The sequence below is a fragment of the Petaurus breviceps genome, unplaced genomic scaffold (genome assembly GCF_028583685.1).
Source record: "Petaurus breviceps papuanus isolate PSGF00001 unplaced genomic scaffold, PetGlider_PUasm1.0 229, whole genome shotgun sequence".
NCBI classification, from domain to species: Eukaryota; Metazoa; Chordata; class Mammalia; order Diprotodontia; family Petauridae; genus Petaurus; species Petaurus breviceps.
This window is the reverse complement of record NW_027185903.1, coordinates 29,409,499-29,433,516: the sequence shown is the minus strand read 5'-3', so window position 1 is coordinate 29,433,516 and position 24,018 is coordinate 29,409,499. Positions and strand designations below refer to the sequence as shown.

Below are 24,018 nucleotides of genomic sequence, written 5' to 3'. Positions count from 1 at the left end.
CTGCCCTCAAAGTAAGGCTCTTCAAACATACATACTGATGCTACTTCAAATACTCATTCTCATACTCTAGTGCTTCACTCCACTACCCTCCAGCTCTACATAGAGATGATTATACTCTTGATCTTGCTATCCACCCACCATATGTTCTACTTCCATGTTCTTAGAATTATTAGCATTCCATCTTTCTCCATCCAACCCATCAATTCCTCCCTCAATTCCTTCCTGGGCCATCACCCTTGAACTTGCACTCTCTCTCCCTCACCCTAGCTGGACACCATGGTGAATAAATTCTCTACGCCTGAATCCCTTGCTCCCTTATGTTACAAACCATGCCTTACCAAACCCAGACCTTACATTACTCCCTATCTACCTCGTTCATTTTCCTATATGTGCTACTGAACGGTGCTAGAAGTCATGAAATCATGCTGACTGGAACCATTACAAATTTATGTTCCCTCACTTAATCTAAATCTAATCTCGCTAGAGCCTCTCTTAAAGGTAAGCAATCATTCTACTCCTCCTTAATTCACTATTCCACCTTCTCATCTCTCCACATCACGTGACTCCCACTATCTCTGAAGACCTTCCTTCATACTTCAACAAAAAAGTTGATGCCATTCACCAAGAGCGCCCTCTTCTCCAAATGAAAGACATTCAGATGTTTTTCCCCACTATCTCTTTCACTCTAATCCTGAATAACAAGGTGGCCCTTTCCAAGGATAATGCCTCTACATTCACCCTTGATCTCATCCCCTCCCATCTTTTCAGGGAGATTGCCCCCACAATCTGAACCCCCCCAAACCCTGACCTACTGGCTTCTTCCCAGCTACCTACAAACATACCAATGTCTACCCCAAATTTTAAAACCTTCTCTTGTCCTTACTATATCCACTAGCTATCATCCCCTAATTTGCACTCCCCCTCCCCTCCATGCTAACTTCTTGAGAAAGTTTGGTGCCTCCACTTCCTCTCTCATTCCCTTCTAAATCTTCTGGTATTTTGGCTTCAGACCTCATCATTCAACTTAAACTACTCTCTAAAGTTTGGAACAATCTCATTAATTGGCTGATTTAATAGCCTTTTCTCTTTACTCATCCTTCTTGACCTCCCTATAACATCTGGCAGTTTTGCTCAAAATTCCCCACCCCTCTCATACTTTCTCCTCTCTATACTTTTTTCTTGACACTGCCCTCTATTTGGTTTCGTCCTACCTAACTCTTTTTCAATCTCTTCTTCTAGATTTGACCCTGTTCTCTTTTCCCTCTCTAATCTCTCATTTGGTGATCTCACCAAGCTTCCATGGCTTTAATTATCATCTCTATAATGATGATTCCCAGATTTAAGTATCCAACCACAGTCTCTCTCCTGAACTCTATACAAACTCCAGTGGTTCCCTGTTATCCCAGGATCAACTATAAAATCCACTTTTGGGCATATAAAGCCCTTCACAGCCTGGCCCCTTCCTACCTTTCTAGTTTTCTCACACTTTGCCCCTAGACACACACTCTATGATCCAGTCACATGGGTCTATTCCCTGTTGTTTCCTGTTCTTCAATTCCCATTTCCATGTCTTTGAACTGGCTTTTTGCCAGTTTGGCTTCCTGCCCTGGCGTCCATCAAGTATCATTCCAAATCCCACCTTTCACATAAGACCCTTTCTGATCCCCCAGCTATTAGTATCATGCCCCTATGATTACCTCCCATCTACTTAAAACAGGTTATTCCAAAGTCTTAATGCAGTTGTAAGCTATTTATAGCTCAGAACTGCACTGACTTTTCAAACACCCTGCATATCTTGTTTGTACCTAGTGAGAATCAGAAAAAATGAACATTTATTAAATGCCTACTATGCATATGTGTAATGGTAATGTAATTTGACCCCTTTGTATTGGCAAGTAAGCAGGTACTTAGCACTTAGTAATTGATCAAGCCTCTGTGAAAGAAACAGAAGGTATAAAACCCCATTTCCTGATATAACAGGAAGTAGCTAATGCTTCATATATAAGAAAAGCCCCAGAGAGGCACAGTCAGAATTTCTTCAGACAATGATCTGGTGGCAGAAGCTGTTTTGCTGGAGAAAGAGTTTCTCTCAGCAGCATCTGGTGGCTGGGCTGCTACTACTGGACTGAGAATTGAGAAGAGGAATGAGAAATGAGAACTGAGTCAGAATTTCCTGAGAACTTGTGGTGGGGGAGCTTCTTCTGAACAGAAGTCTAGGAGCCCAAGGGGCCAGGAGCCCCCCCCCCCCCCCCCAGATAAGGTGATTCTGATTTTTTGAAGTAGCTGCAGAAGACTGAGGAAGCATGACCAGGATGCAGAGACTTTGTCTGCCTGTGGCTTGAATTCCCAGGAGCAGAAATTGTAAAGGATTTGAGATGGACTGGACCCTGTGAACTTCAGTGTGGAGCAGGACTTACCCAGAGAGCTGGACAAGGAACTGGGAGCTGTCTGCCATTGAACTCAGGTGACAGTCTGGTGAATCCAGGTAGAATCTGGGACCATGGAAGGGGATGCAGGGAATCTGAGAACCAGCCCCGTCAGGATGAAAAGACCTCTCCGTGGTTACTGAGTAATGATGAAATTGTAGTTTACTAGTGACCTAGGGGTGGAGGGTTTGTGTATTTTCTAATGATTGTACTTAATGATTAATGATACTTAGTAATTGATTGTTGAATAAGTGACTGATTGAGTTAATTTAGTGTGCCCCCCCCAGAAGACTTTGATTATACTTTGAGATGATTATTCTTTGTTCTAAATATTGTGACCACTTTGGTGAAAACTATGTGGCCATTTTAATGATAAGCTGTTGTGAATACTGTACTTTGATTTTCTGTGATAAGCTACAATACTGTGAATGCTGTACCTCGATTTTCTGTGACTGTTTTGCTTTGACTTGTTATGGAATAAATAGAGTGTTCACTCTACTGTGTAATCAGAACGTTAAAAGCTGTTCACAGTACCATTCTTCTGGAAAGCTGCTTGTGCTTGGCTTTATAATATGTTAAGCACTGAGGATACAAAGATAGACATAAGATAGGAGCAGGGTGTGTGAGTGGCTAAGGCATTTCTAGCCTAGAATGATAGACTACTAACTATCTATCATAAGACAAGAGGATGAGAGATGTAGAGGAAAAAGCTCTATCTCTGAAAACATTTATTATCAAAACAAGAGTGGATTAATTTAGATGAATGTTAATTTTTGTGGGGAGGGTTTTGGGGGAGGGGGAATGTCTCCCTATCTCACTCAGAGTAATACCAATTACTGGGACCTTAGGTATAAAGCATGACTAAGAAGGTGCTAACAGCATATAATAATAAAGCTCTGAAGGCAACATTACAGGAAGATGTGAAGAATGGATTCACTGAAAGCAAATGAACATCTACAAAAGGATAAATAAACTACTCCATTTAAGTAATCTCTCCCATAAGAATGATGCACTCCAAGTAAAGAATAAAAAGAAAAAAACTTATTTGAATCAAGATGTGAAAGGGTTCATGGTATACCTAGGACAGAAGTCATTGGTGGCTCAAAATAGGAAGATGACAGGAGCAGACAGACAGAAATATGAAAAGAAATAGCAACTGCTTTTTAAAAAGATAGTCATTGAGAAAGAAGGTTGAAAAGAAAAAAAAACTAAGAAAAATGCAAAGTTTTGTTATCACTGCAGCAAACAAGGCCACAGAAATAAAGGCTGCCCAGCTAACCTTGAGAGTGAAGATATGGGCACTAAAATCTCTTATTGGTTTGAGTCCAATGAACACGAAATCAACAAATGTAAATTCAAGGTAGCACCAGGCATGGAGGAATTTTCTTTTACAAAATGTTCCCTTTGTGGAGACATGAGGTACCTATTTAGATTTTATCCCAATAATCCAAATTGTAATTGTAGATTTTGTAGCTTGGTTGTATATTTTAAGAATATCCTGAAAATCAGAATTCAGATAAAATAGTTATAGGTGATGAATCTCTTGAACGAGATGAGAGTAGGTCATAAAAAAATTGGGGCTGCTAACAAACTACAAAACTCCAAAATATTAGTAGTCAAGATTGTTCATTTTTTATAGAAGAGCTATCTTTTTTTGTTACCACTTTATACTGAGGTAGCTATACAGTCCAAACTAGGACTTCCCCAAAGGGTTAGAACCAGGTTGAACAAATAAGGATACAATTACTGAATATCTACTCTATGAGAAAACTTAAAGTACAGTATTACAAGCAATCAGAATGCTGCCAAAATGCATTTTCTAATGCTACTAGCATGAAAACCTTAAACACAAGCATGGGACACTGAAAATGGAATTTCTGGAGAAGGCATAGTTCTTAAAAGGACCTGCAAAGCATGAATGATACTAACTGATAACAATCTTATTGTAGTAATTTGAACAATTCAAAAAGTGAGACCTATGTATTAAGGTGAGTGCTTTTAAAAGTTTCATTTCTTTATGTAATTTATTTCAATACAATGGCATTTTAAAAGGTCAAGTTTTTCCAGCACCTTGAAATTTACTCACTCTTTTTAATAAAAATGACCTTACCTACAAAGAAAAAAGGAACCCACAAAAACATGATTATATCAACAAATACAGAAAAGGCCCTTGTCTGATAAAGTACAATTAACATATTTTTAAAACAAAACAAAAAAGCTTAAATAGCAGAGTCACAGAAAGGTCATTTTTGATATAATAAAAAGAATCTATCTAAAACCAAAAGTCAAGTCATTGTCTACAATGAGAAAACACTATAAGCTCTCCACATAAAAACAGGCATAAAGCAAGAATGACCCTTCTCTCCACTATTATCTCATATAATTCTAGAAACATGATAGCACTAAGAACAAACAATGGCAAAGAGGAGACAAAAATCATATATAAGTTTAATAGCAGGGAAGTCAATCTACAAAGGAACATTCAAAACCTCTATAAAACTACAAATCGTTTTTTAAAAATCACTTAAGTGAAAAATTATTCTTTAAACATTAACATAGTATTCAGATTTGGTGCTATACCAAGCTATTTTACAGACCTAGCAAAATAAAAATAAATTAATTTGAAGGAACAAGAAAAGGTCTATAATCTCAAGTAAAATAATTTTTAAAAGCAGAAATTTTTAAAAACTGCTTCAGAAAGCAGAAAAGGGGAAATGGCACTTTTAGACTTTACATTACAAAACAATAACCAAAACTACTTGGCAGTAATTAAAGTAAATCAGCAATTAACATTCACACAGGAAATGAGATTTACTATAGGTGTGGATCTGAAACAATTAAATTAAATAACCAGTGTTTGATAAAGTGGGCAATACAGATTTTTTAGGAAAGAATTCCCTATCTGGAAAGTGCTGAAGAAAAACTAGAAAGAGGCAGAAATCAGGCTTAGGTCAAACACAAACTACCATGTATCACAATAAACTCAAAACAAATATAAGATTTGAATATGAATGATCACGCCATTAAAAATTAGAAGAGAATGAGAACAGATATTTTTCACAACCTATGACTAGGAGATAATTTTTATATGAGATCATGAAAAAATAAAATTTTGATTACATGACATTGAAAAGCTTTTGCAAGAACAAAATCAATGTAGCTAGAGGTAAGAAGGAAAACTATTGACTGGGGGGAAAATCGTTGGTTCAAACATCTCTGATAGGGGTTTGACATAAGTCTAAGACATCTAAAATAATTAGCACAAAAACATAAGATCAAGAATCATTTCCCAACGTGTAAATGGTCAAAAATTACAAATAAACTATTCTAAAAAGAAATGTTATTTAACAACCACATGAAATTGTTCCAAATCACTAATAATAAGAAAAATACAACAAAAACAATTCTGAAAAATCACTTCTCACATGTTGACAAAGATGATTAAAAAAAGAAAAAGAAATAACCAGTATTGGAGAAGCTACAATAAAACATTGTTAGTGGAGCTGTGAATGGGTCCAATCATTTTAGAAAACAATTTGGAATAATGCTTAAAAATGTTATTTTAAACTAAAATGCCTAAACTCAGGGATCCCACTCTAAGGGATATACCCAAAGGAAGTCAAAGACATAAAAAAGAAAGTTCCTATACACTCCAAAATATTCATTCCATCACTTTTTGAGGAATAAAAAATTCAAAACAAAGTAAAGTATGCATTAATTAGAGGGAAGTGACAAGCAAATAGTGGGAAAAGAATGCAATCAATGGAATATGACTGTCCTGTAAGAAATAATGAACATGAAGACTTCATAGAAGCATGGGAAGTAAATGGATGCAGAGTGGAGTGAAAGAAGCAGAACAAGAAAACAAAATCTATGACTAAAAAAATTTAATTTCTACCCCAATTCCTAAAAAAAAAGTCCTTTTCTTTTTTTTCCCTTTTTGGAGGGCAGTTGGGGTTAAGTGACTTGCCCAAGGTCACACAGCTACTAAGCATTACGTGTCTGAGGCCGGATTTGAACTCAGCTCCTCCTGCCGCCAGGGTCGGTGCTCTACTTACTGCACCACCTAACCACCCTGAAACAGTCCTTTAAATGGATTTCTTACACTGTCTCAATTCTTATTAACTTTGTCACCCCCAACATTCAGACTTCCCACCCCACCAAATAACAGAATTGGCTCTTTTCAAGGTTACAAAACATATCTTAATTGCCAAATCTAATGACCAAAAGGTCATTGAAACTCAGTCCTCAACCTCCTAGAATCTAGAACAGCTTTGGATATTGGCAACCACACTCTTCTCTCAGGGTTTCCACAAAATAGCCCAGTCTATATTCTACTCAGAGACTTTTCAGTTTCTCTGACTGAATCAATCACATACCTCTAATCCCCTAAGCATTACTGTAGTGGTCCAAGGAGGTTTTTTGGCAAAGATCCCAGAGTAGTTTGCCATTTCCTTCTCTACCTCATTTTACAGATGAGGGACAAACAGCGACTTGCCCAGAGTCACACAGTTACTAAGTGTCTGAGGCTGGATTTGAACTCTGGTTTTTCTGACTCTAGAACCAGCACTGAACCACCTAGTTCCCAGATAACTATGAAATCTCAGGTCTATCTTCTCCACAGACCCCGCCCCTGAACACCACCTTTACCCACCCCCAACTCCAGATCCACACTGCTAACAACAAGCTGCTGGACTCACCACATAATATCCTATCAACAGTTCAAATTCAATAGGTCTAAAATGGAACGAAATCTATTCTTGCCCACCCCCAAAAAACAATTTTCTCCTCTAAATTTCGTTATTTCATGTACTGTGTACAAAGTAACAGCAACACTACAAAATGATCAGCTATGAATGGCTTAGCTATTCTCAGCAATACAATGATCCAAGACAACTCTCACTGGTATATGATGAAAAATGCTATCTATCCCAAGAGAAAGAACTGATGATGTCTGAATACAAATGGAAGCATATTTTTTTCACTTTATTTTTCATGAATTTTTTTTATCTATGTTTTCTTTCACAACATGACTATTATGGAAATGTTTTGTTTGCATTGACTACACATGTATAACCTGTATCTATTTGCTTGCTTTCTCAATGACATGAGGTGGGGGGGAGGAAGGGAAAGTAATTAGAATTCAAAGTTTTAAAGATGAATGTTAAAAATTGCTTTTACATGTAAATGTGAAAAATGAAATACGAAATAAACAAAACATTTCATTATTTAATAATGTTCTATCCCCTATTTTTCTAGTCAACCAGGTTCACAATCTTAGAGTCATCTTCAATTCTTCCCCTCTCATCCCAAATATGATCATTTTCTAGATTTTATTAATTCTACATCCACAACATAGTTCCCATACATCCTCTTCTCTCCACTCACACTGCTATCAACTAACCTACCCTAATCACATATTGTTTCTAAACACAGCATCCTAACTGGTCTTTCTTTCCCTCCAAGTTAACACAGCTGTTCAATTGTCATTTTTAAAAATCTTTTTAAAAAAGTTTATTATAATATAGCAGTTTCAGATTTTTTTTAAACATCTGATTTTGAAACTTTGAATTCCAGATTCTTTCCCTTCCTCCCTTGTCATCCAACCTTACTGGGAAGATAGGCAATTCAATATAGGTTGTACACATGTAGCTATGCAAAACATTTCCATAGTAGATATATTGGAAAAGACTGACTATATTTCCCTCCATCTTGTCCTGCCCCACACTTGTTCTATTCTCTACTTTGACCCTGTCCCTTTTCAAAAGTATGTGCTTCTATCTACCCTCCTCCAACCTGCCCTTCCCTCTATCATCCCCCCTCTCATCCCCTTCCCCCCTACTCTCCTGTAGGGTAAGATACCCTATTTAGTGTGTATGTCATTCCCTCCCTAAGCCAAATTCAAGGAGAGTAAGGTTGACCCATTCCCTTTTGCCTTCCTATTCTTCCCCTCCATTGTAACAGTTTTCCCTTACTTCTTCTATATGAAATAATTTACCCCATTCTGTCTCTCCCCATCTCCTCTCACTAGATTCCTCTCTCAACTCTCAATTTCACCTTTTAAGTATCATCCCTTCCTATTCAATTGGTCCTGTGCCCTCTATCTATGTATACCTGTACACATACATACACATATATATGAATTCATACACTCATATACCCTCCTATATAGACATATATATGTATGTATACATACATTTATATTCCCTTCAACTATTCTCATACTGAGAAAATTTTCTTAAGTTACAATTATTGTTTTTCCATGTAGGAATGTAAATAGTTCAACTTTGATAAGTTCCTTATGATTTCTTTTCCCTGTTTACCTTCTCATGCTTCTTGTATCTGAATGTCAAATTTTCTATTCAACTCTGGTTTTTCATCAAGAATGCTTGAAAGTCCTCTATTCCACTGAATGACCATATTTTCCCCTGAAACATGAAACTCACTTTTGCTGGGTAGGTGATTCTTGGTTTTAATCCCAGCTCCTTTGACTTCCAGAATATCATATTTCAAGCCCTTCGATCCCTCAGTGCAGAAGCTGCCAGATCCTGTGTTATCCTGATTGTGTTTCCACAATATTCAAATTGTTTCTTCCTGGCTGCTTGTAATATTTTCTCCTTGATCTGGGAACTCCGGGACCTGGCCATAATATTCCTAGGAGTTTTGGACTCCTAGATGGAGGACATGACAAGAATCACATGATAAGACATCAATAAAGTTGCAATTTAAACCTTTGGAAGCAATACTTACAATAAGGTGAACTCAGATCCCCTGAAATACTTGTAATGCTAATGAAATTTGAAGATCCCTTTGTATTGGAAAGCTGACAGGTACTTTGTACCTAGTTTCAATTTAAGCCTCTATTAAAGAAACAGAAGGTATGATCCCCTGTTGCTGACGTAATAGGAAGGGGCTGAACAGGGAGAAGCTAATACAGTATTTAAGGAAGAGCACAAGCTGGATGGTCAGAATTTCCTGGGGTAAGCATCGTGGAGGTAGGGCTGCTGTTACTGGACTGAAGACTGAACTGAGAATTGAGAAGAACTGAGAAAGGGAATGAGAACTGAGAACTGAGACAGAATTTCTTAAAGCAAGCCATGTGAAAGCTGGATAAAGTGATTTTGATTTTAAAAATGGAGCTTATGGTGCTGAAGACTTCCAAGGGCCAGCTGGAGCTGCAGAAGACTGAGGAAGCATGACTGTGGTGCTGGTACTTTGTACAAATGTTGTTGTGACTTTGTTAATGTGCATAAATGTTCTTGTGGCTTTGTTAAGCCTTGTCTTCCCAGGAACCGTAAAGGATTTGAGATGGACTGGACACTGTGAGCCCCAATATGGAGAAGGAACTGCATGGAGAACTAGACAAGAAGCTGGGAGCTGTCTGACTTTGAACTCAGGTGGCAGCTGGTTAGATTCAGGCAGGAGCTGGGACCATGGAAGAGGAACCATGGGAGCTGAAAGATGAGAAGACCTCTCTCCATGGGTACTGAGTAGTGACTGATGAAATTGAGTAGTGACTGATGAAATTGTCTGAGTAGTGACTGACGAAATAGGATACTGAGTAGTGACTAATGAAATTATAATTTACTTGTGACCCAGGGGTGCATGGCTTTTGTATTTTCCACTACCCTTTAAGAGGATACTAAGTAGTGACTCTTGAATTTGTAACTTAATTGCACCCCATGGGTGGTGAACTTTGACTTTTGTACTTTGTGACCCTTAAGGAGGCACACCTTCTTAAGGATGACTGAATGACTTAGTTACTAAATGATTGTACTTTGTTGAAAACTATGTGGCTACTTTAGTGATAAGTTGTTTAGTTGTAACATTGTGAATGCCGTATTTTGATTTTCTATGAATGTTTTGCTCTGATTTGTTACTGAATGGAGAGCTCACTATACTATGTGATATGTATATACTACATAACATATATATATGTAAGATATGTATATACTATACCTTGAAAGCTGTTCATAGCAGCAGTCCTCTGCTCATGCTTGGCTTTATAATACTATTAAATATTATTCAGAAATCTTCCTTTGGAGACAGATAATTGAGACCCTTCTTGGCCATCCAATCTGTCACTACCCAACTGACCCAAATTTCTATAATATATAGAGGCTGTAAATCATAGCTGGTCATACCAAACTAGAAATGCTTCAAACACAGGACAAAGTGATGAAAGAAGAATGGACATAATATCAAAGGGCCTACTTAAAGAGGCTCATCTATTTAGAGTGGCCATGCGGTAATTATTTTTTCAGCTATTTTTTAGCCATAGCAACTCTAAGATTCTAAGGGCAGTCAGAGGAATTGTGATCTATGCTAATCGAATAAACCTCTATGCATATGAAACTATAGATGCTTGAAGTATTGAAGAATTCTCTCTAACCTTCAAGTCAGTGACATAAGGGTAGATGATTATGTATACTGTTATAACATGGTTCAATATGGCATAGCAGAAAGAGCAACATGTTGTATTAACAATTGAATTCCCCCCTCCCCCCTTAAACCTACTAACACGTATCACTTTTTCCTCATAAGTCAAATGGAAGTAATAAAGACTGTATCAGTCATATTTGGCATTGTTTTATTTGTCCTTTTTTTTTGAAGAGGACCATGGCATTGAGGAAATGATGACATGACTTGAAGCTAACTTTGATTTGAGTGAGGGAGGGCTGTGCAAGGTCACTAGCCTCACTTTCTCCTCCAGAGCCATTTGGGTTCAGTTACCATCAGGTCATTCATCAGGATGACTGGAGATGAAGTCAGGATGCAATAGTTGACTCTAGCCCTTCTAGATTAAGGCCTTTTCACGTACTCACTTAGAGTGAGGTAATGCCCATTCAATGAACAGCCCTCTTTAAGAAGTGAATCAAGGGGCGGCTAGGTGGCATAGTGAATAAAGCACCAGTTAGGAGGACCTGAGTTCAGTTCAGGCCTCAGACACATAATACACACACACACACACACACACACACACACACACACACACACACACTCGCAAAAACCACTGGGAAGGTCTTTTAACCCCAACTGCCCTCCAAAAAAAAAAAAAAAAAAAAAAAAAGTGAATCAAGAGATGACCCCTTTAATTAGAAAAAGAAAAAAATCAAGTTGGGAGGGAAAGACCCTCAGGGTGGCTGTTTCAAAGAGAAATAGTTACCACTGACATTTATTCTAAACCATGAGGGCCCAAACTACAGCCATAAAATGGAGCTTGGGTAGGGTGGTCCAATCTATGAGCTTCAGAGTGAAAGGGAGGGAGGAGAGGAGGGGAGGAAGGGAGGGAAGGAGGAAGGGAGGGAGGGAGAGAGGGAGGGAGGAACATTTAGCTAGTAAACCTCAAGTAAAGGTCCTGGGTCTGCCATTGTACCCTGAGTCATCTCCAGTCATCCTGATGAATATCTGGTCACTGGATCCAGATGGCTCTGGAGGAGAAAGTGAGGCTGGTGACCTTGCACACCCTTCCCTCACTCAAATCAAAGTCAACTGCAAGTCATGTCATCATTTCTCTGATGGCATGGTCCTCTTTGAAAACGTAGGACAAACACAGCCTGTAAGTAGACCAGAGCTGCCTAAATGAGGACCCAGTTAGTTGGGTAACTCAGTTTGTCCCCTCCCTCTCCCAGTCCTTATCCTCCTCTCCAAAGGAAGGCCAGAAACTGCCAGCTTAACTTGGGGTTTAATGGCTAGATTGATTGATCGATTTCTTTTTTTCTTTCTCTTCTTTCACAAAACCTTAAACCTAGTTCACTCTGAGGCTCTTATATTCCACCACAATAAATCCCTGTCCAAGTTACACTTAATGTTTGGCATATTAGATCACAGAATCAATCTCAGAGTCAAGTTCCAACTCTGAATCTAAGACAGGGGTTCTTAACTTCTTCTATGTCATGTAAACTAATGCTGCTATGCCACCATCAAAGTACACACTCCTGAGTTGCTTTTCCTAGTAGGAGAAATAGATTTGTATGCTTTGAGTCATCTCTTAGAGTTTTCCTTTTAACCAAAGATATGTATTTCTAAGAGTACTGGTCAGTATATGAATTCTAAGACCTCTGAACAAATTAAAGCTACTTGGTCTATATGGTGGAAAATAAAGACAATTAAAATAGGTACCAGAAGGCTAAAATTCACTATATGCAAATCTAATTCTTTGCAAAATGACTTTTAAAATTCCAGGTCTAAATGGGGTATAGAAATCCATACTGCCCTACAAGAAAGTAAGGGGGAAGGGGAAGGATGGGGGAGATATATGGGAAGGAGTAATAGTATGCTTCCTATCTTGGGGTAAGGGGTAGGGGAGAGACAGGGAGAAAATCTGAAACTCAAAATCTTGTGGAAATGAATGTTGAAAACTAAAAATAAATAAATTCTGGAATAAAAAAAATTCCAGGTCTACAACAGAAGTACTTCTTTCTTGTAACGAATTCCTTTGCTTCTTTCTATTTTACCAGATGGGAAAATAACTGATAATATATTAAAGGAATATTAAGGCTTAAAAAGAATAGCTTAGGAAGAAATATGACAGCTATCTTCATATATTTGAAGGGCTAGAATGTGGAAGAGGGGTTAAACTTATTCCAAGCAGGTCCCAAAGGATGGCAGTAAACCATCTTATTATTCTAAACACAAAGTTCTTCCTTAGATATAAGAAAGTATTCTATCAATACCATGCTTGTTCCAGGAATTCCTCACCCTAAAAGTTTATGGAAGCGATAGCTGCATTGTGTGGGGAGATAAGATAAATCAATAAACATCTATTAAGCATATACTATCTGCCAGCACTGTCCTAAGCATTTGGGATACAAAGCAAGGCAAAAAACTATCAGGTAAAGCCATAGCTATAAATCATTAACTGTATATAAACAACTATACTATATAAACATACAAATATTTTATACTGTAAAATGCAAATATATAAACAGGTATAAACTGTAAAGGCAAAGTACTTTCAAGGAGTGCTAGATCACTGGAATAATTAATTAGGTACACAACATACTGTAGTAAATGACATAGTAACCTAGTGTTTGATAAACCCAAAGATCCATGCTTTTGGGACAAAAACTGCTGGGAAAAATGGAAAACAGCATGGCAGAAAACTAAGTATAGACCAACACCTCATAACATATGCCAAGATAAGGTCAAAATGGGTAATTCACACATAAAGAGTGATACCATAAGCAAATTAAGAGAGCACAAAATAGTTTACCTGTCAGATCTATGGAGAAGGGAAGAATTTAGGACCAAGGAAGAAATATAAAGTATTACAAGATGTAAAATGGGTAATTTTGGGTAATTAAAGTTTTTGCACAAAGATGCAACCAATGCAACCAAAATTAGAAGGAAAGCAGAAAACTGGGGGGGGGGGGAATTTTATAGCAAGTATCTCTAATAAAGGCCTCATTTCTCAAATACATAGAGATCTGAGTTAAATTTATAAAAATACAAGTCATTCCCCAATTGATAAATGGTCTAAGAATATGAACAGGCACTTTTCAAAAGAAGAAATCAATGCTATCTATAGTCATATTTTTAAAAATACTCTAAATCACTACTGATTAGAGAAATACAAATTAAAACTACGCTTTGGTAGCACCTCACACCTATCAGATTGGTTAATATGACAAAAAAAGGAAAATGATAAATATTAGAGGGGATATGGGAAAACTGGGACTCTGATGTATCGTTGATGGAGTTGTGAACTGATCCAATCATTCTGGAAAACAGTTTCCCAAAGGACTATAAAACTGTGTATATCCTTTGATCTAGCAATACCACTGCCAGATCTGTATCCCAAAGAGATTTTTTTTAAAGAGAGAAAAAAGGGAAAAGGACCTATTTGTATAAAATTATTTACAGCGGATCTTTTTGTGGTAGATGAGAATTGGAAACTGAGTGGATGCCCATCAATTGGGGAATGGCTGAACAAGTTGTGGCATATGACTGTAATGGAATATCATTGTGCTATAAGAAATGACAAGTAAGATGATTTCAGAGAAACCTGGAAAGATTTACATGAACTGATAATAAAGTGAGCAGAACCATAAGTACTCCGTACACAGTAACAACAATACTGTATGACAAAGAGTTGTGAATGACTTGATTATTCTCAAAAATACAATGATCTAAGACAATCCCAAAGGATTCATAATGAAATATCCTATCCACCTCCAGAAAAAGAACTGATGCTATTTGAATATAGACTGAAGCATACTATCTTTCACTTTTCTTTTTCTTCCTTTCTTTTTTTATTCAAGTCTTCTTGCACAAAATGACTAATATGGAAATATTTTACATGATTGTACATGTGTAACCTATATCAAATTGCTTACTGTCAGGGGAGGAGGGGAGATAGAATTTGTAACTCAAAACTTAAAAAAAAAAGAATGTTAAAAATTGTTTTTTACACGTAATTGTGAGTAAAATAAATTAAAAAAAAAAACACTCTCAAAAAGCTCATGGTTTTAATTAAGGAGATAGCATGCAAACAGCTACAGTTATGCCTTCCACACCTCAGTTTTCCCCACCACAGTTTCAATATATAGCAGGCTGGTATACGAAATTAAATGGGAATTTGGGGAGAGTTTTATGGAAGTCATAGACAGACAGACACAAAAAGGCAAGGATGACCAAAAAAAAAGTCTTGAAACTCAGAAAAGCATAAAATATATGTATCACAATGAATAATATAGCCTATGACCAAACACTTAACCCAAATTTTACAATAAAGTATTATAAATAGCCCACAGAAGAAATTTCAAACTTCTTCTTTGATACAAAGGGAGAGCCAAAATAATTTTGTGCAGATTTTCCAGATCACAGGGGCTCCGTACCCCTACCCCCGGTGATATGAAGAGATAACTATATATAAACAAATATACACAGTATAAATAGGAAATAATCATCAGAGAAGACACAACCATTAAAGGGAATCAGCAAAGGCTTATCATATAAGGTAGGATTTTATCTGAGACCTAAAAGAAGGCAGAGAAACCAGGAAATAGACGTGAGGTGAAGGGAGGGGTTCCAGACATGGGGGACAGCCAGGGAAAAATGCCTGAAGTAAGGAGAGGGAATATCTTATACAACAGTGATGAAGCCAGTGGCACTGTACTGAAAAATACCTGGGGAGAGGGGGAGAGTAACCTATAAGTCATATAGGTAGGAAGGGGATAGGTTATATGGATGGCTTTAAAAGTCAAACAGGATTTTATATTTTGTCCTGGAGGTGATAGGGAGCCTCTAAATTTATTGAACAGTGGACAAATACTTGTGGCAAGGAGACCAACCAGAAAGCTATTGGAAGAGGATATTAGATGACCCCTTTCTCTCCCTTCAACCAAGAACCTTATTTATTTAATGAACTTTGCTTCTTCAAAATGCATTCAAAAACTATACAATCAACTGTTATTATAGATAAAAGTTCCTAGATATATCATATTATCTTTTCTATAGTAAAAGATATGAATGCACTCTCTGCCACCCCAATCAGCCCTTCTCTTGCTTTCCATGAATTCTTCCAAGAGTTTAGCAATTAAATGGCAAAATAATCAATATTAACACATTCCAAGACTTATCAAACACAAGGAAAAACTATTCAAATTCTTCAATTATGTATAGCTAGTAACTTTGACAGATCAATTAGGCAGATACAGATATTAGATTATATAACAGATAATAATGAGATAGACAAACTCTCACTATGAGGATTGACAGATCTACTCAAATAGCTATTAACAATAAATCATAGCTTGGAAACTTAGACACAAAGGTACAATCTTAATAATAACACTACCACAGAAGACAATAACTTTTTCTACAAAGCACAGTATCTTTATTCCTCTAATCGGTGAATTCTAAGAAAAATCTGGCCAAAGACAATTCTATTCCTACAGACAAACAAAATAAACTCAGAGGCTATGCTGATTCTCTCAAGAAAAAATCAATTCCAAATACTGTCATCATTTGAATTATACTTCTTTGAAAACAAAGGCAAACATAGATCCAGGCAAAGAGCAGTAAAGTTTAACATTTCTAATTACAAGGGCTTCAGAGAAGTAAAGTTCATAAATGCTTTTCATTTTTTACATAATTATTCCTTTCAATTGCACTGCTAACCCTACTTTGCCCCTTTGTTCAAACTTCTATTAGGAATTATTTGTGTCGCCAGTGTTTCTTCTGATTCCATTAATTCCATATTTAGTTTAGTGTGTATGTATGACTTTCCTGATGAACCTGTTTCCGGTTCCATTTTAACACTTCCATCATTGGTCAATTGCCAATTTCACAAATCACATTCTCAGAAAAAGCTGTCTAATTTTCCTACATATGCAAACTGTAATTGAAAAATAATTGGGGTTGGGGGAGAGAACTTTCAGGTTCCTATTTTTGCTCAAGAATTTTGAACAAGATTATGAAACCCAAGTTAAACATTCATTCATTCCACGGGCATTTACTGAGCATTTAAGTGCAAAATGTTGTGCTAGGCAGGAGAGGGGGGAAATATAAAGTTATTTAAAACAGGGTCCCTTCCCCAGTGCAACTTAACAGCAGGAGAAAAGTCTATTTTAAATGAATGTTGAGTAGAAGAACGTAATTTAGACTTCTTAATTTACTTTTTTCATGTTTATTTTTAGTTTACATCATTCATTTCCACAAGATTTTAAGTTACAAATTTTCTCCCCATTTTTCCCCTACCCACCACCCCAAAACAGCAATCCCACTGAATATCTCCTCCCCCAATCTGCTCTCTCCCATATCTTCCCCCATTCCCAAGGATGATTTCTAGGTTCTCTTTTTGATCATGGCTTTCAGGCAGCCCAACAATTTTTAATTTACCTCTCCTGGATCTATTTTCCAGGTCAGTGGTTTTTCCAGTGATATATTTCACATTGCCTTCTATTTTTTCATATGTTTGGATCTCTTTAATAGTATCTTGATTTCTCATAAAGTCACTAGCTTCCATTTGCTCCAATCTAATTCTGAAGGAATGATTCTCTTCAGTGAGCTTTTGAGAATCTGGCAAATTCAAATTTTTTAAGGAATTCTTCTCCTCACTGCCTTTTTGAGCCTCTTTTGTCATTTGAGTTAGTCTATTTTTTAAGGTGTTATTTTCTTCAGTCAGGTTGTTGACTCTCTTTTCATGATTTTCCTGCATCATTCTCATTTCTCTTCCCAATTTTTCCTCCACTTCTCTTATTTGGTTTTCAAAATCCTTCTTAAGTTCCTCTGTGGCCTGTAAGCAGCTCATATTTTTCTTGGAAGCTTTTGGTGCAGGCATTCTGACTTCACTGTCTTCCTCCTGTTCCATGCTTTGATCCTTTTTGTCCACAAAATAGGAGTGTAAAGTCAGATTGTTGTGCTTGCTCTTCTTCCTTTACTTGCCCATTTTGCCACTCAATTACTTGACTTTTGAGCTTTTTGCCATAGTAGAATTCTCCTACCAGAGAGGGAAGCTTTGTCCGAATCTCAAGGTTTTCGCAGCTGCTGGAGCTATTAGTTGGTTGACCCCTCTAAAGCCTCCACATGCTCTGGCAAACTGGTTGCGCACCCCAAGACCTCCACCCTTGACAGTAATCCAAATCCAAGTAGGTTAAAGCAAGAGCAGTTACCCCTCAGACCGGTTGTTTGTTCCCCCTACAATCCGCAGGCCAGGAGCTCTACAGCAGCCATGCCCCAGGCTTCTCCATACAGGGGGTAAAAGCTGGACTGCACTCCCTGTGCCCGAAGTCTACACTGCACTGACCTCTCACTTTGTCCTTAGCATCTATGGGTTGTTAATTCAGGAAACCGCCATAGCTGCTGGTGATCTAAAGTCCTGAAGGCTGCCCTGAGGCTAAAACCTCCGGCTCATGTGGGGCTGGGCTGGGCTCCCAGCATGCTGCACTGGCCCTTTCCTGCAGGCCTGCTGGGCTCTCTTCAGTGGGAGGTTAGCTTCTCTGTATCATTTTGTGGGTTCTGTAGCTCCAAAGTTTTTCAGAGTCATTTTTTCACATGAATTGGAGGAGGTGAAAGCAGGAGCATCGAGGATGTCCTGTTTCTATTACGATCTTGGCTCCTCCTCCTTAATTAACTTTTAAGTTATAGTTAAGTAATGATTTTGGAATTATGCAAATACAGTAACTAAAATGTCTGTATCTTTTACAAAAGGCCCCAATACTGGGCTTATGCCCCAAGGATACCACTGATAAGAAGGAAGTCACTAAAATATTTATAGCAACACTTTTTGTGAAAGTGGAAGTAAAATAGATGCCCAGCATTTGGGGAATAGCTAAACTAATTGTGGTACAAGAATGTACTGGAAAGTATGATAAAAGAAATGAGGAAAATGATGAAGTGTGGGAAGGTCTATATGAACTGATACATAGCGAAATAAGCAGAGCCAAGAAAATAATCTAAACAATGACTACAATACAAAAGTTAAGAATGATCACACAGCACACAAAAAATTGAACGTTAATGCTGCCAAATTATAAAGAACAAACATAGCTAGAAAGAAAACCCATGAGAAGACACTCCCAACTCTGCCCTCTGCACAAGTAGGAGGGCCATTAATGGTTGAACACTGCATGTATTTACAGACTTTTTCAATATACTGATCAGATATGCTGGGGTTTTTTACTCCTTTTTTCTTATCTTTAAAAAATATTGTCTGTTATATGAAATGGCTCTCTGGGAGACAGGGATACTGGGGAAATATGGAGATTTAAAAAATAAAAGACATCAATAAAAACTTATTCTTTTTTAATGAAATAGTGATCCAAACACTGAAAAAAGGTCCCTCAATCTAAATACGGACAATTGAGCAGCTGAGGGGGATGGGAGTTGATGACAGAGTCAACCCAGCAAAATCAAACTCTGGATTACCAGTAGAGTCCAAATACAAAACATAATCCAGAGAGGAAATTCTGGATAAGCCAGGAAGATGCCTTTGGATGCTGAAGGAGATGGGCTGCAAAAGAAATACATGAAGCACAAGTGGGAGGAGGACCAGTATGTATGAAAATATTTATTGCAGCTATTTTTGTGCTGGCAAAGAATTGGAAATCCAGGGGATGCCCATCAATTGGGGAATGGCTGAACAAGTTGTAGTATATAGGAAATGAGGAGCAAATGGATTTCATAACAACCTGGAGAGACTTATATAAAGTGATGCTGAGTGAAGAGAGCAGAACCAGGAGAACATTGTACACAATTACGGACACATTGTATCTGTGATGACTGCCTTTGATAGACTGGGCTCCCCTCAGTAATGCAAGGTTGTAAAACAACTTGAAAGGACTCATGATGGGAAAGGCTATCACATCCAGAGAAAGAATTACAGAGTCTGAATGCAGATGGAAGCAAACTACTTGCTCTCTTTTTCATTTTGTTTTGTTTCTTCTTCCTTGTTCCATTGGTTATAATTTTTCTTTATAACTTGACTAATGTTTAATGTAAAGGTATATGTAGAACTTATACTGGATTGCATGCTGCCATGGAATGGGGGGAGGGGGGTAGAAAATTTAGAACTCAAAAACTTATGGAACTGAATGTTGTAAACTAATAGCAAAGAAATTTTTTTAATGTCTTTTTAAAAAATATATATATGAAGCAAAGGATATACCTTTCTATAGAACTACACACTGAGAACTCTTCAATTTGCCTTCAGTTCTGAAGTGGCAAGTAGTTCAGTGGCAAGCAATCGAAGAAAGTTTCTACTACAAGCTGTATTGTATAAATGGAGAGGAGGAGGAGGGGGAGTGTGTATGAAGAGTACAGGATATCTGGAAAAAGAAGGTGGGCTATCAGTTATTTTGATTCTGAATATAAATTAAGTCTACAGAACAACTAAAAAAAATAGTTAAATGTTTATTAAGTACTATGTACCCAATACTATACCAGAGTGACACAGGGAACACAAAATAGGGAGTCATGATCTTTGCCCTCCATAGGTCTACAATCTAGCTGTGTAGTTGGCATGACAATTATAGAAAAATGAAATTCACTACAAGTAATCCCCAATGTAAAAATAATTTTATTCCAAAGCTATTTGGAATTTAAAGGGGGAACATTTTTTTTCAAAAATCAACATCATACATGGTGATTAGGTTCTTAGACCAATCAAAAAAAAACTTCACAGAAACACAAAAATAATCTAAGGTATAGACCTTCCCTACCTCATCTACTGAACAAGAGAGGTCTATCTGCCCAGTATAATGTCAACTCCTTGAGAGTAGACCTTTTGTCTGGGTACCCCAGCTCCCAGTCAAGTGGAATGCAAAAAAGCATGCACTTAATGTCTGTGTAGTATGAGGACTATTGTTTACTTTCTGAGCAACTGGAATAGGACTTTACAAGATCCAAGTCACTGGTGGTAGCTCCCATGATCTGAAGCAGGAGCTTCAACTAAAAACGGAAGGGAGAAAGTAGGCCAAAAGGCTTTTAATCAGAAATAAGAAAAATGCACACATGACCTTCTACCAGGGTCAATCCCTGAGAGAATATACTTCTCAAGTACCCTTTTATTTCTCTGTTCAGGCCCCAGAAATGAGTTGTCGCCTATTTTCAATACCATTTATTGCTGACCATGATTTCTACCCTTTCTTAATCTGGAAGACAGAAAATCTTGAAACTTAATTTATTAAGTGCCTACTAAATGCAAGGAAATGTAGATGCAATTTTTTAAATTCCCTAACCTCGAGAAGACTATATTCTGCTGGGGAAAAGGGGTTACAAGTCAAATACATATGTGTATGTTACAAGGAAAACTGAGAGGACAGAAAACGTTCGATATGTGGGTGTGAAGGATAAAGATGAAGGAAGATGACACCTAAGTTGAGGCTTAAGGGAAGACAAGGATTCTAAGAGGCAGAAATGAAAAATGGAGTACATGCCAGACTTACCTACTGGTACTAATTCCATCATGTGGAACCACACAAACTAAGTCTTGTTCCTCTTCCACTTAGCTACTTTTAAATATGAGAAAAGTGGTTATAAAATCTAAATATCTATTTCTCTGGACTAAATATTGCAGATTCTTCACTTAGGTATTAGGATAGTAGATAACTGGAGTAATTTAAAGTAAACTGTGAATAAGGCTTAATCATCCTACAGTGTTTACAATTCAAAAACAAGAGTAAATCCAAATAAATTTCCAGAGGAAGCTATTAGTGGGCAAGTCCAGGCCCTCTGGTCCCTGTCTGCTACAGCATATGACATATGAAATCTGAATTTACCACACTTCTATCCACCCAACTTCATCAATTCTGCAAGGGTAACACTAAGAAAAGAGGTACCTGGCATAATGCTGGACATATGCACTCTTTTTATTTCCTTGGATATCTGGTGTCCTTCCTTTAGCTGAGATTAGGGGGCAATGATTAAGTATAATCTAACTTCTGAGACTTCTATCCATCAGTGCCTCCCATACTTCAAAGCCACACACTTCAGAGCTACAGGAATTTCCAATCAGGAATGTTCCACCAGGGCCTGAAAGTCAACAAGTCCCAAAAAGAACTTTCTATTCTGTCCTGTGCCAAGTCATTCTTCCTTTACAATTCCTATATACAATTTCACACATGATTCAAAACCATGGGGTAAACTTAGTCTCCTCCCTTGCACTTACAGTGTGGTACAATACAAAAATCTCTGGAGTCATAGGACTTGAGGTCAAAGCCCACAAATGATAATTGCTGCTACCACCTGTGGAACTGTTGAACAATTCACAAGCTCTGCTATTTCTTCATCTACAAAAATGAAGGGGTTACTATACAGAGACAAGTAAAAAATTAATTGAAACAAAAACTTCAGCAAAGTTACAAGATATAAAGTAAATCATAAATCATAATAAATTAATAAAATCATAATAAATAAATAAAACATAAATCATCAGCATGTCTGTATATTACCAACAGTAAGAGATAGATAAAAATGATGACACAAATTAATATACTTATTCTGTACCATACCAAACTACTGAAATATTACTTTAAAAATCTACTAAAAATAACAAAATTAATCTGGAGGAACAAAACATCAAGAATCTGAAGGGAAACAATAAAAAAACTGGGAAGGAAGCCTAGAAGCACTAGACGTCAAACTATATACTAAAAGGCAGTAATTATCAAAACAATTTGGTACTGGTTAAGAAATAGGTCAATCGGTTGAACAAATTAGGTATACAAGCTTGCAGGTCCCTAGCATGTCAGTGAAATCCTGGAATAACTCAACACTCAACAACTCAAGAACTAACAGAACAAGACCTTCCTTCTAGAAGGGCACAGAGCCCAAGTCCAAGGTCAGGAAGTAGGTTGGAAGAACAAGCAAACAAAAAAGCAAACTGAACTGATAGTACTTGAGGGAAAAACTGGAAATTAAATGAGAATTATGGAAGAAGAAAGAACTCGATGGGAATTAACAGATTAGTACAAACGGTACAAAACCTTGCTCAAGCAACAAATTCCTTGAAAATTAGAATGGACCAAAGAGAAACAAATGATTCCATGAGACAACCAGAAATATTACAAAGGCTAAATTTAAAAGACTAAAAAGAGATAGACAGAGAGAGAGAGAAAGGGAGAGGGAGAGGAGGAGGGGGAGGGAGGGAGAGAGGGAAGGACAGAGACAGAGAGAGAAAGAAAGAGAGAGAAAATGTAAGGTATCACATAACAAGAACAACGGTGGCTAAAACAGAGATTCCATGATTCTTATTTTAGTACTCATATAAAAACTTAGCCTTTCAAAAAAAAAAAGATTATTAAGATAACATTGTGGTTGAAAAAATGTGAACTTAACATAGAGGTATCCCTTAACCAGGAGTCACAACTGATGAACTAGTTACATTTGATAAGTATAGGTGCCATCTTATTGGCCAAGCATTTCTTCCACAATCTTGTTCTGATTTGTATATTTGCTGGCAGAAAATCACTAAGTATCATATTATCTTAATTACTTGGTAGATAATTTTTTCTTGATATCCAGATATAGAATAGATTGTTTTTCCTTTTCAACATCAAATTCAGTTCACCAACAATGTCATGCTTACAATATTTCCCCACTGCCTTTTAAAATCCTTCAAGCCAGCAACTATTTTTCACCTTTGTATCTCAACCATATTTCACATGGGGTATACGGGGTGTTCAGCGAGGACAAGCACCTCTGGTATGAGGGCTTGCTGAACCTTTTCAGTGCTGCTCATCTTTGGTGTCTACCTGGCACTCAACTCTCACCTGTGGCTTCAAGAAGCTGTAGTATATACAGCAGCCACACCCCGATAAAACCATCTCAACAGAAAGGATAAACCAGGTTGAGGACCAGGCTGAAGGTAACTGACAGGCTTCAGACACAGCAGATGTCTACCCCAAGCATGTGAAGACTTCCTCCCAGCAGAATGGGTGGATGAGAACAATTTGTTTCAATGGCCACTAAGTCAGCTGAAGTAGGCACTGTGGAACACTCAGAGGTTGGTCGGGCATCAAAGATGCCAAAGTCATCTACTTCATCCCAGGCCATCACCAGTCATCTTGAATTTGTCTTGTCACTGGACTTTGATGACTCTGGAAATGAGAGTAAGGCTGACAAGTTTGTGCATCTACCTCACTTAAAT

The 24,018-nt window shown here is 37.4% G+C and overlaps 1 protein-coding gene and 1 pseudogene across 6 annotated transcripts in view; one reads left to right on the top strand and one right to left on the bottom strand.

Annotated features, from left to right (window-relative positions):
- ERBIN (erbb2 interacting protein) overlaps window positions 1-24,018 on the bottom strand; it is a 188,206-nt gene that overhangs the window by 155,796 nt on the left and 8,392 nt on the right. The gene's annotated exons all lie outside the window — the stretch shown is intronic.
- LOC138167584 (zinc finger CCHC domain-containing protein 9 pseudogene) lies at window positions 3,284-3,951 on the top strand (annotated as a pseudogene).